The sequence below is a fragment of the Trichosurus vulpecula genome, chromosome 3 (genome assembly GCF_011100635.1).
Source record: "Trichosurus vulpecula isolate mTriVul1 chromosome 3, mTriVul1.pri, whole genome shotgun sequence".
Taxonomy (NCBI): domain Eukaryota; kingdom Metazoa; phylum Chordata; class Mammalia; order Diprotodontia; family Phalangeridae; genus Trichosurus; species Trichosurus vulpecula.
In genome coordinates, this window is record NC_050575.1 from 234,116,154 (window position 1) to 234,132,642 (window position 16,489).

The window sequence follows — 16,489 nt, forward strand, 5'->3', positions numbered from 1 at the left end:
TGAATTTATGATCTATAATTCAAGACAATTGATAAAACAGCTGGGTTTTATCTGGTAATAGTGTTTACACTGATCCATGGGGGAATGCTTCCCACTGTGCCATTGCATTAATTTTATAATATAATATTAAGCCATTTCTGAACTTCTTTCTGCAGACATCTGAGCCAAGGAGCACTGTTGCCTTCCACCAAAGGAAGGGCTGTCTTCCCTTGCCAGGATTATTGCAGCATTAGTCAGTGCTATATTGGGATGTTGACTGTTCTACGCTGGCTGTGGATGATGACTGATCTCATATGTGAGTGGCAACCCCTGCCACTCTGTCAGACTCAGGATCCTGGAGAATGACTCCCTGGGTCTGACTCGCAGCTCTTTGAGCCCTGATACTGCACTAGGCTGAGGAGTGTGGGCTTGGGATGTGCCAGCGGGAAAGAGTGTCTCCTGAAATGCACAGTGACTGAATCACAACTTCCCAGGCTTCATTTCTATATTTACCAGACTAAGATGGCTGCCAAGGTCCCACCTATTCTCATGTGACTCTTACCCAGCTCAGGATATAAAGCTAACTATTTTTAAAGTGAGTCGTGAAAGTAACATTTTCCTTCTCCTTGGAAGATTCTAATTATCTCCTTGTTAGACATCCCTCTGTTCTCAGCAACTTTATCCAACTCTACTGGCTCTTCCTTTATTTTAGGATACTGGGCATATTATTCCATTTATTTCTTTAAAAGTTTAATAAACTTAAGGTTCATCTTATAGAGGAGATAATGTAAAGGGCCCTAGACCTTGTACTTACATAGTTGTTTGCATTAGAATGTGAGTCCGTTGAGAACAGGGGTTGTTTTTGTGTGTTTTTGTATCTCCAGCACTCAGTACAATCCTTGGCACACAGTAAGTGGTTAGTAAATGCTTGTTGCTTGATTGACTTAAGAAATGATCTTGAACAAATGGCTTAAAATTTCTAAGCCTTGATTTTTCTCAGTTACAAATAGGGGAATATTAATATTTGTACCGTCTAAGTATCAGGGTTTCAGGAATCTCAGAATCTCACAGTTGGTCCATAAGGGACTTCAGAAGCCATCTATTCTAACCTGAACCTGCAGATGAATTCCCTCAACACATATCTGACCAGTAATCATTCAGCCTTTCTTTGACAGTATCTAGTGACAGATGAACCTACTACCCCATGAAGCAGGCAGTCTTTTTTGCTTTCAGATAGTTAAAACAATTAGGAAGTTTTCCCTTACATCAGGCCTAAATTTACTGCTTTGCATCTTCCACTCTTTTCCCCTTGTTCTGCCCTCTTGAACTAAGCATAACTCTCAACCCTCTTCTACATAACTGATGCAATACCTTTTCTTCTTATTTCCCTCACCTTAACCCCATTCCTTTCTTCTCTTTCCAGGCTAAACATTTGCAGTTTATATGGCACATCATCTATCCAGCCCTAACCTCTCTTTGATTTCCATTCTTGCAACTCCAACTGACATCTTGAATTGGATATCCAGTAGACATCTTAAACTCAACATGTCCAAAACTGAACTCATTATCTTTCTCTCCAGAACCTTCCCTTCTTCCTAACTTTCCTATTACTGTTGAGGGTACCACTATCTTTCCAGTTAATCGGGCTTACAATCTATCTGGTATCTTCAAAGTCTTCATTTTTTCTCACCTCCATATCCGGTCATTTGTCAAATTCTGTGGATTCTCCTTTCATCACATTTCTAGTATATTCACCCCTTTTCCCTCTGATACTGTTAGCAAGCTGATCCAGGCCCTCATCAAGTCACACCTAAATATTCCTTTTGGTTGTGCCCCCTGCCACAAATGTCTCTCCACACCAGTCTCTCCTCTGGCTGTCAAATTATTCTTCCTAATGTGAAAGTCTGACTATGGGACCTGCCTACTCAATATATCCCAATTTCTAATGCTTTCATATTTCTGTAGATAGTCCTCCAGAATCTGTTGGTGAAGAATGTCACCTTATGACCAGCTTGGTGATTAGCCTCTCTGAATTCACTTGAGCTGACCTCCAGACGAGTGAAATAGGGTTCAAAACGAAACTTATTTGCAAGGTCTTCCAAGATTGATAGGGCCATCCAGAACTTGAGCTTTGCTGCCAGAATCTTTGAAAAAAACATGCTGTAATAATGTATTTGTGTAATCATGATTTTTAACTAGGAGATTGGACTACAAAGTCCATGCTTTCTCATCTTCAGCTCCTAATTTTCTCCATTTTCTTTTGTTAATCTTCCTATTTAATTTCCTTACCTGTGGTATCTTCCATAAGTGGCCATTCCAAATCTTTCCAATACTACTAATCAATTATAAATAATTTTAATTTATTATATATAATATAATTATTATTACTTTCCCCTGGGGGAAAGCCTGCTGATTGTACATCTCTTTTCCAAAACTGCCTTTTACTCCTTGCTTGGAGTTTAGTATCTCTCAATTTCTACTTGTGTCTATTAATCGTCTTTCTTGTCATCTTTTTCTCCTGGGAATGAGTTCTAGGAAAGTTGCTAGTACACATTTTTAAAATGACATCCCCTGTCTGGGACCAGTACAGGAGAAGGAATTGACAATTCCTTCTGAGAGGGGTACAACCCTGAGAATCTTCGTGGTTTAAATAGCTAAAATCTTCCATTCCTCACTGGCTATCCTCCAAATCTGGAACTTTTTCCCTCCTTAACTTCTCTTCCTGGTCTCCCTGGCTTCTGTCAAGTATTAGCTAAAATCCCACCTTCTGCAAGAAGCTTTTCCCAGCCTTCTTTAATCTTAAGTCCTTCTCTATGTGATTATCTTCAGTTTGTCCTCTATATCAGTGATATTAGACTCAAATAGAAACAGATTCCTGTAGGCCACATACTGCCTTAGAAAATCACAAATCAACATTATCTATGTTTTATTGTATTCTTATTTACTTTGTTAAACATTTCCCAATTACATCTTCATCTTATTTGGCTCGGCTATGAGTTTGACACCTCTGCTGTGTGTGTGTGTGTGTGTATGTGTGTGTGGACATACACACACATATATACACATATACATATATACACACTATATATATACAGACATACATACAGCATACAGACATCTACATACATATATATATATTCAGTGAGAAAAACATGGAAACATTTGCAGGAAATCATGAAGAACAAAATGAGCAGAACTAAGATGAAACAATATTACTGTTACTATATATAGTGTTAAGAATGATGTTGAGTGAATAAGTCATTTAAGCTATTATAAATACCCAAATTAACTATATAACTATAACTACTACAACTATATATATATATATATGTGTGTGTGTGTGTGTGTGTGTGTGTATAGGACATCTGAAGAAAGATATCTGCATCCAGAGAAAGAACTGATAAATAGAAGTATTCATAGAACGATTTTACATATATATGTGTGTATATGTATATATACATATATATATATATGTATATATACATATATACACACATGCATATATATGTATGTATCTATTTGTGTCTAATGGTAGCCATCTCTGGGGCAGGGGTGGGGGGAAGGAAAAAAAGAAAGAAAAAGAAATTTATATGATAACTTTATTATATATTTAAAGGGAATAGCAAGTTGTACATAATAGATTTGTAGGTTCATATGCAATCATCTTTTTATTGCATTATTTTATGGAACTACTTGTTTTATTCCATAAATTAAAAATGAAATAAATAATTCTTTTTTAAAAGACAGTCATTGCCCTGAAGGAGTTCACAATCTGACTCATGTCTTTATATCCCCAGTGCTGCACAGTGGTTGATCTTAATAAATGCTTAGCTTCACAAAGTTCTACCAAAAGACAAGGGACTACTAATTCTCATCTCTGTAGAACACTATGGTTCACAGCACACTTTCTTCTCAACATTGAAATAAGTACTGTTTCTTTTATTAAGTCCATTTTGCAGACAAAGTAACTGAGGGGCATAGTGAACTTTTCAGGTTCACATAACAAGGAAGTGGGAGAACAGAGACTGAAATCCAAGTCTCTACTGACTCTAAGATCCAATGTTTCTTTCATTACCCGTACAGTCTCTTTGTGCCACAACCTGAATCTATACCCAGCTTTTCAGGGAAGACCCCTATATAATATAACTCTTTGAATTTTTGACTCTCTTGATCCCTGACAATCTTAAGATACCATGTTATAAATATTGCACTTGCGATTGAGTCCCATTTCTTTCCTGAAGCATTTTCCAAGTATTATCCAAAAATTCCTCATAGAGTCTAAATAAGACACAGTGCTGCAATGAAGCCTGAAACTTAGTAAGCATTAAATAAATTCTGGGTACAATGAATTGAATTTTCTTAATAACCTATTCTAGGTTCATAATATTTCATAGAATACTATTTGAAAATACTTCAAGTTAATAATAGCTTCATCCTTAAAAATAATTATTGATGCATATATAGACATATTTATATATACATATATGCATGTGTGTATGTGTACACATATACACACACATTCTCTCTATATATTATATATGCATATATGTGTATACATATGTGTACATACACATACGCTTATTATGCTCTTCCTTACTGTAACCAGAATGGCCTTTGTTTTCTTTGAGTGACTCAATTTATCTCAGTGAGCTTTACTAGGTGCTAAGCCCCAGACCCAAACCCCATTAGGTGTTAATGTAATCCATGTGGATGTGAACCTCCCAGGGTCCTAAGGGGAGGGGCCAAGTCAAGAACCAATCACCAGAGCCTGAGCTCTGGTGATTCAGATGATGTTTAATGTCTGAAGCCCTATAAGAAGGGAGGACAGAGCCATTTGTGTGGGGCTCCAGAGATGGTGTTGATGAGGAGACTCTGGGCAGCTGTAGCTAAGGAGCCCTCCAACTTGTAAACCTGCATGTTGAAACTTTGTTGAACTCTGGTAACTCTCTGTTGGGACTTGAATCAGACAAAGTCTGTTGATGTTTGTAATTTATTTGCATTTTGTTTTGAAGTTCAGCATGCTGGTTTTTTTTCCCCTGAACTAACTGAATGATATTTGAATTAAAAGTAAGCTTGTCAAACCTTTCACCTTGCTTTCCTTAATTAAGCAGATTGAAAGAAACTGTGCTGTTGGCAGCTTTCTGGGTGCTGGCTGTGGGTGAATCTTATACCCCCACAGAAGCTGCTAGCTGGATTGTTGAAACATATGGCATAGTCGGCAGGATCTGGCTTTAACAAGGAAGCATGGCATGTTGGGGTACTGGGCTGATTGAATGTTTCCAGTTTTTGGATTGCTCTTTGTACTTGGAGTGGCTATGGTCCTGTGCAGCCTCAGGAGCAACAAAGTCCTGAAGGAAAACAGACCGGTGGAAGTGCTGGGCATGGTTTCCCAGGGGCCCAGAGCAGGAGATAATCCCTTCTTCCCAAGGCTTAAGCTGATAAGCCTGGCCCAGGAGGACTGTGCTGAAAGTGTGAAAGTCTTGAGATTATATTGTATATGGAATTTTGAAACAGGAGTGGAGAATGGCCTTGGAGAGTTGGAGAATGGCCTTCCTACAGATTTGGCAGGAGGGACTGGTGAGGAGAAAGAAGAAGCAGAGAGTGGCTGCCAAAATGTTGATCCAAGAGACTGCCTGCATAAGAACTTTGGAAAGGTGAGAGCAGTGAGCTGCTTTCCAGCTGACTTTGGTGAGGTGAGCACAAAGATGGGGAAGCACATACATCAGGATTCCAGAAGAAGCCAGGTGAGGCCAGCTGGAGTTGGAACCCAGGAGCCTGAAATCTAGCCCTGGGGCAAGATGAAAACTTTGCAGCAAGGCACTGAGTCTGCCTTTTTGGTCCCTTCAGCTTGGGCTGCTTGGGATCCACGAGGGCGGCATGGATTTGTTTCTGTTGGGGTGGGGGAAGTGCCTTGGACCTGCAGGGACCCCACCCTGTTGGCTTTATTGCCCAGCGGACCCTCGGGACTTGGAACTGGAGCCTGGAACTTAATGGGGAGAACTGACCCTAAAAGAACTTTGTTTGGATTCTTTCTTTGAAATTGGGACTTTGGGTGCCTCGTGGAAGCCTGCCATGGCAGTGTGCTGCTGAAGAAGCACTTTATTTGGACACTTTATGAGCTTAAGAGATTAACTTGCTTTGATCTAGGGGTGGACATTTGAATTATTAATAATTATTTTGGGGATGATTGATTGAAGAGATTATCTTGCTGGGACCTAGGGGTGGATCACATTTGAATCGTAAACCAATATTTGGGAATGACACTGAATGATATGTTTTGCTTTATTATGAATGATATGTTTTAGTTTCCTTTGTAATTGGATCACAATGTATGTTCTACAATACATGGCTGATTAGATTATGTATCCTAGAACAAGGGCTGGAGTGTAACCAGAATGGCCTTTGTTTTCTTTGAGTGACTCAATTTATCTCAGTGAGCTTTACTAGGTGCTAAGCCCCAGACTCAAACCCCATTAGGTGTTAATGTAATCCTTGTGGATGTGAACCTCCCAGGGTCCTAAGGGGAGGGGCCAAGTCAAGAACCAATCACCAGAGCCTGAGCTCTGGTGATTCAGATGATGTTTAATGTCTGAAGCCCTATAAGAAGGGAGGACAGAGCCATTTGTGTGGGGCTCTGGAGATGGTGTTGATGAGGAGACTCTGGGCAGCTGTAGCTAAGGAGTCCTCCAGCTTGTAAACCTGCATGTTGAAACTTTGTTGAACTCTGGTAACTCTCTGTTGGGACTTGAATCAGACAAAGTCTGTTGATGTTTGTAATTTATTTGCATTTTGTTTTGAAGTTCAGCATGCTGGTTTTTTTTCCCCTGAACTAACTGAATGATATTTGAATTAAAAGTAAGCTTGTCAACCCCTTCACCTTGCTTTCCTTAATTAAGCAGATTGAAAGAACCTGTGCTGTTGGCAGCTTTCTGGGTGCTGGCTGTGGGTGAATCTTATACCCCCACAGAAGCTGCTAGCTGGATTGTTGAAACACTTACTCTTAGGTAAATTCCTAAATAATTGGGTTTGTTCTTTGGCATGTTATTGAGGGTAATGCTGAAGTCCAGGAAGCTCAATCATTTTTGGAACTTAAAACACTTGTATTGGTGACAGAAGACAGGAATTTGAGTTTTAATTTTTTGTTACTTACAACCTCTGGAACTATGAATCAACCATTTCCCTTTTCTTAGATTTACTTTCCTCATCTGTAGATTGAGAGGAAGTTGGACTAGATCAGGGATTCATAACCTTTTTATTTTTTCATGGATCCTTTCTGAAGCTGGTTAATATATGAATCCTTTCTCAGAAAAAAAAAAAAGGTTTTGAATGAAAATAAAGTGAAAATAAAGCTATGAAATTTTTCCCATACAAGTTTATGGACCTCCTGAAATCTATCAGTCACTCCCAAAGGTTCCCTAGAGCCCAGGGTAAGAAGCCCTGATCAAGGTGATCTCTAAATATAACCTTGAAGTAGATGCCCAGGGAGGGAGAATCAGAAGAGGGCTTTAGCATCTAGTTCTAAATTTGTTTACAAACTTATCTACTGTTCTCTGCCTTCATCATTGAGACTGGTTTCTTCATCGGTTTTGATATGAGCTTCATATATTCCTGCCTTTGTGTGTAGCCACTTTAGTTCTAATGGACTCCTATTAAATATGCATCTAATTTATAAGAATTCATGATATACAAAATTAACCAAGATATCTGAGACATTCATTACTGAATAAATTATACAAAATTTCAGCTCTTTCCTCTCTCCCATTTTTATCACCTTGTTTGTAAATGTCATACCATCTTTCCTAATTTATCCTAAACCTCGATCTTTGAAATATCAAGTCATGTTTCAGAAAAACCTGGAAAAACTTATAGGAACTGATGCTGAGTGAGGGGAGCAGAACCAAGAGAACATTCTACACAGCTACAGCCACATTGTGTGATAACTAACTTTGATAGACTTAGCTCCTCTCAGCAATGCAAGGTTATAGGACAACTCCAAAAGACAAAATGCTATCCATATCCAGAGAAAGAATTACAGAGTCTGAATGCAGGTTGAAGAATACTATTTGCTCTCTCCCTTTTTTAAAATTTTGTTTTCTTTCTTCTTTTTGTGGTTTATTTATTCCATTGGTTATAATTCTTCTTTACAACGTGACTAATGTGAAAATGGGTTTAATATGAATGTATATGTAGAGTCTATAATCAGATTGCACACCATCTTGGAAAGGGGGGAGAGGGGAAGAAAATTTAAAACTCAAAAGCTTGTGGAACTGAATGTTGAAAACTAAAAATAAATTTTAAAAAACAGAATAAAAAAGAAATATCAAGTCATGAACACAGTAATGTGAAATGGAAGTAGAGTGGTGTAGTGAGCTACTTTGTGTCTCGAACCATGCCCACTCCTAAACTCTGCTCTCACCACAATCATTTTCTACTCTCAAGTCCAATTTGTTGAGTTTTTGATATTATGTCTGCTCTTCCAGTTTGGATGCTGTTTGTCTTTGGGTATCCATACCTCTCCTTTCCTAATACGGGATGCAATCCCTGGAGATACGGTCTTTCATGAGAATAAGTGGTCTCATATAAATTACATGTCCCCCTCAAAGAAACCAATTATAGAGTTCCTGTTTCTTGACATAGATGTATACCCAACTTTGAAAATATTCTTTAATGGCACTTGAAAAAACTACGTCTTCATAACTGGGATCCATTTTTTTCTCTCTCTTCCAATCTTTTCTCTTTGTTGCCTTTACCCTACTCCCACATAATTCCCACTCCTGTTGAGAGACTAAAGAAATTACTATCTTTTCTCTACTCACCCCACAAATGGGTGGGATACTTTTCCCGTTTCCCTCTTTCTCTTATTGATCCTCTCCCCATTCATACAACTTTCTCCTCTGTTAAGTACCCCACAAAACATTGATTTGCTTATACAGGATCATGGACTTTAATCAATATGGAGCTTTAATTAAATTCTTCCTGCCATTCTCTTGATGCCCTTTTTATTCCATGACAATCCCTCTTTGGTCTTTATTTTACCCCTCTTTTTAATTTGTTTTCTTTTTTAAAAAGAAGCTTGTAAATGTGATAGGATAATTATATTGTTGTTGCTGCTACTTGTTGCTTTTGTTTTTAAAAGGGTAACTCAATTTGACTTTTTCATTAGAAATTCAGCTCACAACTAAAGAATCCATATTTGTTGGTTAAATCTTGACCCTTCTTTGCTCTTTGGAATGCTGAATTCCATTCTTTTCTTTATTTTTTCACAATGGATTAACAATTCTGGGTCATTTGAACAGGAATTTCTCCATAGCTAAATCACTTTTTCCTGTCTGGCTGTAAAATTTGGCAGTGATTATTGAAATTGTGAAGTTTAACCACCATAGGGTCTTATTTTGTATATTAGTAATGTATCATAGGAGATAAATGGAAGCACATGAATCAATCTAATGAGAAAATTAGGATCATCAAAAAGGCAAGTTGATGTAACAGAAAGTATATTGCTCTGTGTCAAGTCATTCTTGTAATACTGAATCTCAGAGTTGAAGGACAACTTAGCAAACGTCTAGTTCAACCTGTTCCAGAATAGGAACCTCCTGTAAAGCATCCTTAACATATAATTATTCAATTATCTACCTATTAACTGTGAACTGAATAATTTTGTAGAAATTAATTCAATATCCTGAATCTCAATGTCTTAATAAGTATCATGTACTTGCCCTTCCCAACTCATGAAGTTGTTAGGAGAAAAGTGCTCTACGAACCTGAAAAGAAACGATACAAAATTGAAGATATCATGACCACTCGCTAGTTTATTCTAAGCAAGTCTTTTAATTACTTTGAGCCTCAGTTTCACATCTATAAAATGAAAACGTTACCTGGCTCCTTGAATTTGGAGGATTGATCAAATGGGATAATAGATGTTAAATACTTTGAAATTTTAAAACATTAAAAATATATATGGTATGCATGATAAGTATAATAATACCTTATCTGTGACTCAGGTTCCTCACCTATAAATTAGAAGCAGTTGAAATGGCTCATAGGCTGATTTTTTGGGTCTAAATGTGATGAAATATTATGCATTTTGAAAATTTGAAGTACTGAGTAGATGCGAAGTACAACTTTTACATATAATACATTTTCTGAGCCTTAGTTTCCTCATCTATAAAGGAGAGGTAACAATACATGCATTATCTACCTTACAGGATAGTTGTTAAGACATTTTTATAATTTTAAATCTAATATACACATATATGATATTATGATGATGATTATAAGGAGAAGGGAACAAGCATTTATTAATTGCCTACTATGTGCCAGGTGCTTTCCTAACTGCTTTTACAAATATCTCATTTTGTAACCATAAATCATTATGCAAATATGATATATCACCACCATCATCACTATCATCTTTCCAATTTCATGCCCACTTTGAACAAGCTAGGTAGGGTGAGGAGTAAGTTGGCCTAAACAGATGAGAGAAGGTATCTTGGGAACGGTTGGCAGAGACAAAGCCGATGATTGTTGATCCACAATAAGTCTTGATGAACTGCGATAGTCTGGATGTGATTGGAACTGCCCAAAAGGTTGAAGCTTTTCCCTTGCAATGCTCTGTTAGTTATCCTGAAATCCAAAAATGAGGGTAATGTCAGCTGCCAAGTCTGGCATGAATTGTACTATGTAAAGACAAGTTGTTCCTATTGGCAAATGTGGTGGCACATAAAATGTGGAAGAGTGGTCCCAAGGGAATCAGTCACTGCCAAGTTAACCCAGCCCTGAGAGTTTCCAGAAGCATTCAGCCATAAGCCTGGGGATAGTAACAGCACATAAGATAGGTCATCTTGCCTGAATCCTACACATTTGTTCTACACAAAATGATTGACAACAAAACTTTAGAATTCATAGCTTACAAAAGCCCCATTCCAATGCCAGAGGACATAGTCTCTCCTCTGACAAAAATGTTGGAAGTGTCAAGAGTTTTGGAAATCTTACAACAGTTTTTTTTTTTTTTGGTGGGGGGCAGGGGAAGGTAGGGCAATTAGGCTTAAGTGACTTGCCCAGTGTCACACAGCTAGTAAATATGTCAAGTGTCTGAGGCCACATTTGAACTCCGGTACTCCTGACTCCAGGGCCAGTGCTCTACTCCCTGCACCACCTAGCTGCCCGCAACAATTTTTCATGACTGCATTGTCTCTTGATTGTTCCAAGCATGACTGTTATGAGTCTGCAATGGAAACTTGCCAGTTTTAAGGGAGATGAGAGACCTTTTCCTTTACTTTAACATATACATAGTCAGAGCCACCACATATCTCTTTTTTGGTCAATCAATCACAAAGCATTTATTCAACACCTTAGTATATATCAGATTTTGTGCTAGTTGTTCGCGAGAGAAGAGGGAATAGGACAGAATCGGGGAAAACACCTATATTTAGAGAGTCATTCTATGGATGATTAATAAATGACACTGAGAAAGAATGGTCAGATAAGTAAAAAAGAGCCAGGTTTAAGAGTAGTGCCGTGGAAATCCAGAGCAGAAAGCGAGAGAGAGTATCTAGGGAGTGGGTGTGATCAAGTGTCAAATGTTGCAATTGTGCCTAGAAAGAAAAGAAATGAGAAAATATAATTTTTGGTGATTGAGAAATCATTGATAATTTTTGAGAAATAGGTTTTGGTTGAGTAATGAGTTTAGAAGCCAAAATTTTAAAGATGGGGAGACTGGTATATTTTAAGGCTTTAGGAGGAATCCATTGATAAAGAGAGACTAAATATTTGAGAGAGCAGATGACTGAAGATACAATCTGCTAACAAAGAGAAAAGCAAAAGAGATCAAATGAAAAAAGTACAGCACTTGATGGAGGAGGGTCACCTCTTTGTAAAAGACTGGGGAAAAGGAGAAGAGAGTGGGAGATGATGTCAAGGGGCTCTGAGATGAAGAGAAGAGGAAGCTCATAGTGAAAGTCTTCAATTTTTTTCAGTAAAGTAAAAGGCTGAGTCTCAGTTGAGAGAGGAAAAGGAGGGAAATATAAGTGACTCGAGGAGAGAAGATAAGACTTGCAGTTGATTCTGTGGGTAGTGAGATTGGGTATAATTAGAGATGAATAGAACTACCTTACAGCAGCAAGGGCCAGTAGAAGTTGGATAACATGAATTTGTAATGTACCCAGTCAAGACAGTTGTGAAGTCTTTTCTACCTGAGTTCAGAGGCTTGTGAGTGGATGAAGAGGAGGTAGTAAAATTCTAGGCTGAGTTTTGGCAAGAGAACAGCAGAGGCAGAATAAGTGGGATTACGGAATCAAGAGCTCTGGACGGTGTCAAGTTGAAATGGTCAATTGGTGGCTTGAGAATGGAGTGGGAGAAAGGTAAAGTGATAGCATTCCCAATGTCTTGTGAAAGTACCATAGAGCAGAGGAATTTGAGGCCTCGGTGAGAGTAAAGAACAGAGGGGTGAGGTATAGGCAGACATGGAAGGATGGGGGTTGTGGTCAGATAATGGAATGTCAGAGTTTCTAATTAAGGCAATGGAGCACCTGTGGGCAATGATGAACTCTAATGCATTACTATCCCTATGTGTATCTGAAGTGGAGTGAAGGAATAGGTCATGAGATTTGACAAGAGTGGGTGACAAGAGTATTTGAGAGAGTATCTATTCAAGTTCCCTAGCAGAAGAGCAAGAGTTGTGGAGGAGAGGAAAGCGGTGAGTCAGGTTCTGAATTTCTTGAGAAAGACTGGATGACAGTATACTATGGCCACCTGAATTTGAATGGTTTGAAAATTTGAGTGATCTTCAAAAGAGGAGAGATTTCTGAGTAAAGGAGGTAAAGAAAGAATTGGAAGTGACAGTGGGCTATATAAGACGATTTTTGACTTCCCAACCAGTACCAGTGTGTCAGGGAATGTGAGAGAAGGTACAGCTAATGCTGGACAGGATATTTGGGGCTGCAGTATTGTCAGGTCAGAGGGGAATTGATTCTCAGTAAAAGCTAAGAGATGGCAGGAGTATGAGAGGAAGAGGACTTTGTTCATTATGGAATAAGAAGAGATGGGCAAGAACAGAATGGGGCATGGGTAAGGAAGACAGGATTTAAGAGGATGGGGATGAGAGAATGGGAGGAGAGGGGGCTGGAGACAGTTTTCTCCTAAATATTCAGTAATTGATTAGCATAGGGACAGGAAGAGAAATAGAAGTAGTCTAAAGACAGTAAGCTGCTCCTAAATGAGCCTGAGAACCACTACCCTAAGTTAGACAACAGGAACATAGAATTGGTAACATTATAATGCACAGATAGGTCTCCCTTCAGTAATGACAACCCACTTTGATAGAACTTGTCCTCACAGCAACTTTGTGAAGTGGAAGGAACAAGAATCATTATGCCCATTTTGTAATATGGAATCTGTGTCTCAAAGAGATAAAATTACTTATCCAAGGCGAAATCACCAGTAAATGACAAGTTGTTGCTGTTGTTCAGTCATTTCAGTTGTATCCGACTCTCTCTGACACCCTTTGGGGCAAATGGTGCCCCTTTGGTGGCAAAGATATTGCAGTGGTTTGCCATTTCCTTTTCTAGCTCGTTTTACATATGAAGAAATTGAAGTAAATAGGGTTAGGTAACTTACCAATGGTCACAAAGCTAGTAAGTGTCTGGGGCTGAATTTGAACTCAGGTCTTCCTGACTATAGGCCTAGAGCTTTTCCCCCTGCACCACTTAGCTTCCTGTAAATGGCTGGACTAAAAGTCAAGGCTGTTACCTCTGAGGACAGCACCTTTTGCATGCCTTTAAATGTTTTAACACACAAGCCCAATCACAATTACGTTGAAAGTTTGATTAATATAACAAATTGCTAGTAGATTGTGGTCATTAATGTAGAATATTAACCCCCAAGGAATAAAAGTCAGTAATTGAAGGTAGTGCAAAGGGTGTGGGGTTTGGGGTCAAAGAGCCTGGACTCAAATCCTAGCTCGGCTATTGTGTACTCTCAAACCATTTTAATTCTCAAGGCCTTAATCATCAATAAAATAATGGAACTGATCTTGATCCTGAAGGACAGACATATCATAGATCTAGAGCTGAAAGGCCATCTAGTCCAACCACCTCATTTTTAGGGATGATGAAACTAAGGTTTAGGGAGTTCATGACTGGCCTGATGATCACACAGGTAGTAAGCATCAGAAGTAGGATTTGAATCCAGGCCCTCTGACTCCAGAGTTAAATACTCCTTCCACTATACCAAATCTCCTGCCTGATGAGACATATTCCTCTCTTCTCAATAAATAGTTGGGGGACTGTGGGCATGGAACGTGTGATACATTAGATGTGGTTGCTGTGTGGGTCAGTTTTACTTAACATTTTTTCTTCATTACAAGAGAAGGTTCTTTTAGGGCAAATGGGTGGTATTAGGAATTGACTATGTGGTAAAAAAAAAAAAGTATGGGATTGGGTAAGTTGAATAACAACAAACATTTATACAGCACCTTAAAGTTTACAAAAATACTTTACACATTCACCTTGTTCTTTATTACAGCCCTGTGAGATGTGTCATTATTATTCCAATTTCACAGAAGAGGAAACTGAGCTTCAAGAGAGATTAAGTGACAGACATGCCCAGGGTCACACAGGTAATATGTTTAAATTGAGACCTGAATCCTTATCTTTCTTATTCCATTTGTTCCTCTCTGTCCAGGATGACACAGTGTCTTTACAAAATGAACTGAGACCTCTCACAGCTTTATACCATGAGTTTCTAGAATGACATAAAACAAAACAACAAAACAAAACAAAAACCCCAAACGGCAGTGTTTTAATTCCTGAAATATTTGCATCAAAGCAAATTGACTGAGCTATTGAAGGCTAAGCCATTTCTTTGTGAAATGAATTCCCCTTTACCCTTCTTATGTAAGCCCTTTTGTATTAATTTTGGTGTGGAGGGGGTACCACACCATGTAGGGAATGAATACATTGGGCTCCTTGACCCTTTAAGTTGCCAGACTCAATGTTCTGCTAATTATATTGTGTTGGGCTCTCTTTAGCTAGGGCAGTTGCTGTGTTGAGAGTTCTTGGCCCACAGAACAAATTACTTTGCCCTTCAGAGAGTCCTTAGTCAGAACAGCCTTCTCAAGGATGCAGCTTGAATCTAATCCACATGTATTCTGTTTTACACCACCACCTACTTGAACCACTTAAAAGCTCTGTGTAGGCTGCTTGTACCTAAGCCCTGGCTTAGGGAATAAAGAGCATTAAGAGGCCAGCAGGACCAATATTTAGTGAGATGATATTTTTAGTGGAGATAATAATAGTCACTTTACTTTTAAAGGGCATGTAGAAAGTACCCTTTGTCAGATCAGAGGTAGCCTAGACTGCAGAGCAACGAGCTTGTCATAGGATTCCACTGGCAGTTAAGTAGGGCATATTATCTCCTAGTTTAATGCTTTCCCCTTGTTTCATGCCTTCTCCTTCCCAACCTCATTGCTTCAAGGAAGAATCTGTTTTCTTATGTGGAATTTAGATTTTGCCTAAATTTAATTCTTCTCGTACAGGGTGTTCTTAAAGTCTGGACACATAGGCAAAAATGCATATTTTCAAGAAATGAAATGAATGAAATTTTAAACAACATTTTATTTAATTGGAATATTAAAAATAACATCTTCAATATGATTTCCATAATTTGTGATACAAAGCTTAATGCGCTTTGCAAGATTCACATGAACTCAATGCAATAACTCAATAACTCCACATTGCTGTCAATTTTAGCACATTCACTCTTGGAATACGAATATGAAATCAAATGATGTTATTTGAAGTTGAAGATGTTATTTGTTAATATTCCAATTAAATAAAATGCTGAAAATTTCAATCATTTAATTTCTTAAAAATATGCATTTTTTCTATGTGTCCAGACTTTAGGAAAACCTTGTGCAATATCTAAAATGTAGGATTTCCCACAAAGAACATATAGAATCATGCCTCTCTCATTCTCTACCTTGATCTAGCACCACATGAGAAAAATTAAAAAGTTTGGGTTTTATTATGTGAGTGTAATTATGCATTAATTCAGGAAATCTAAATATATGACCCTGAATACTATCAGTATGTGTATCTCTTTTCTTATCCTGGTTGGTATGATGTTAGTATTGGGTCGTGATCATTTAATTAGCTGAGAAAAGAGAATAGGGAAGACATCACAAATTAAAGAATATATATACATACATATACATATATATAACACTCATATATGTGTGTATATATATATTTACATATATATACGTGTATATATATATATATATATATGTGCATACATATTTGTATGAGACAAACAGAGACAGAGAGATAGAGAATTGGAATAAATCTTAATGATAACCTGGTCTGTCCCTCTCACTTAGTAAATGGGAAAACAAAAGCCCAAAGTGATTGACTTGACTGAAGTCAGGCAAGTATATGGATCAGTCAGGATTGGAACATAAATCTTCTGACTCCAAAATTCTGATCTTTTCCATAGACAATGGTGTCTTTCTATA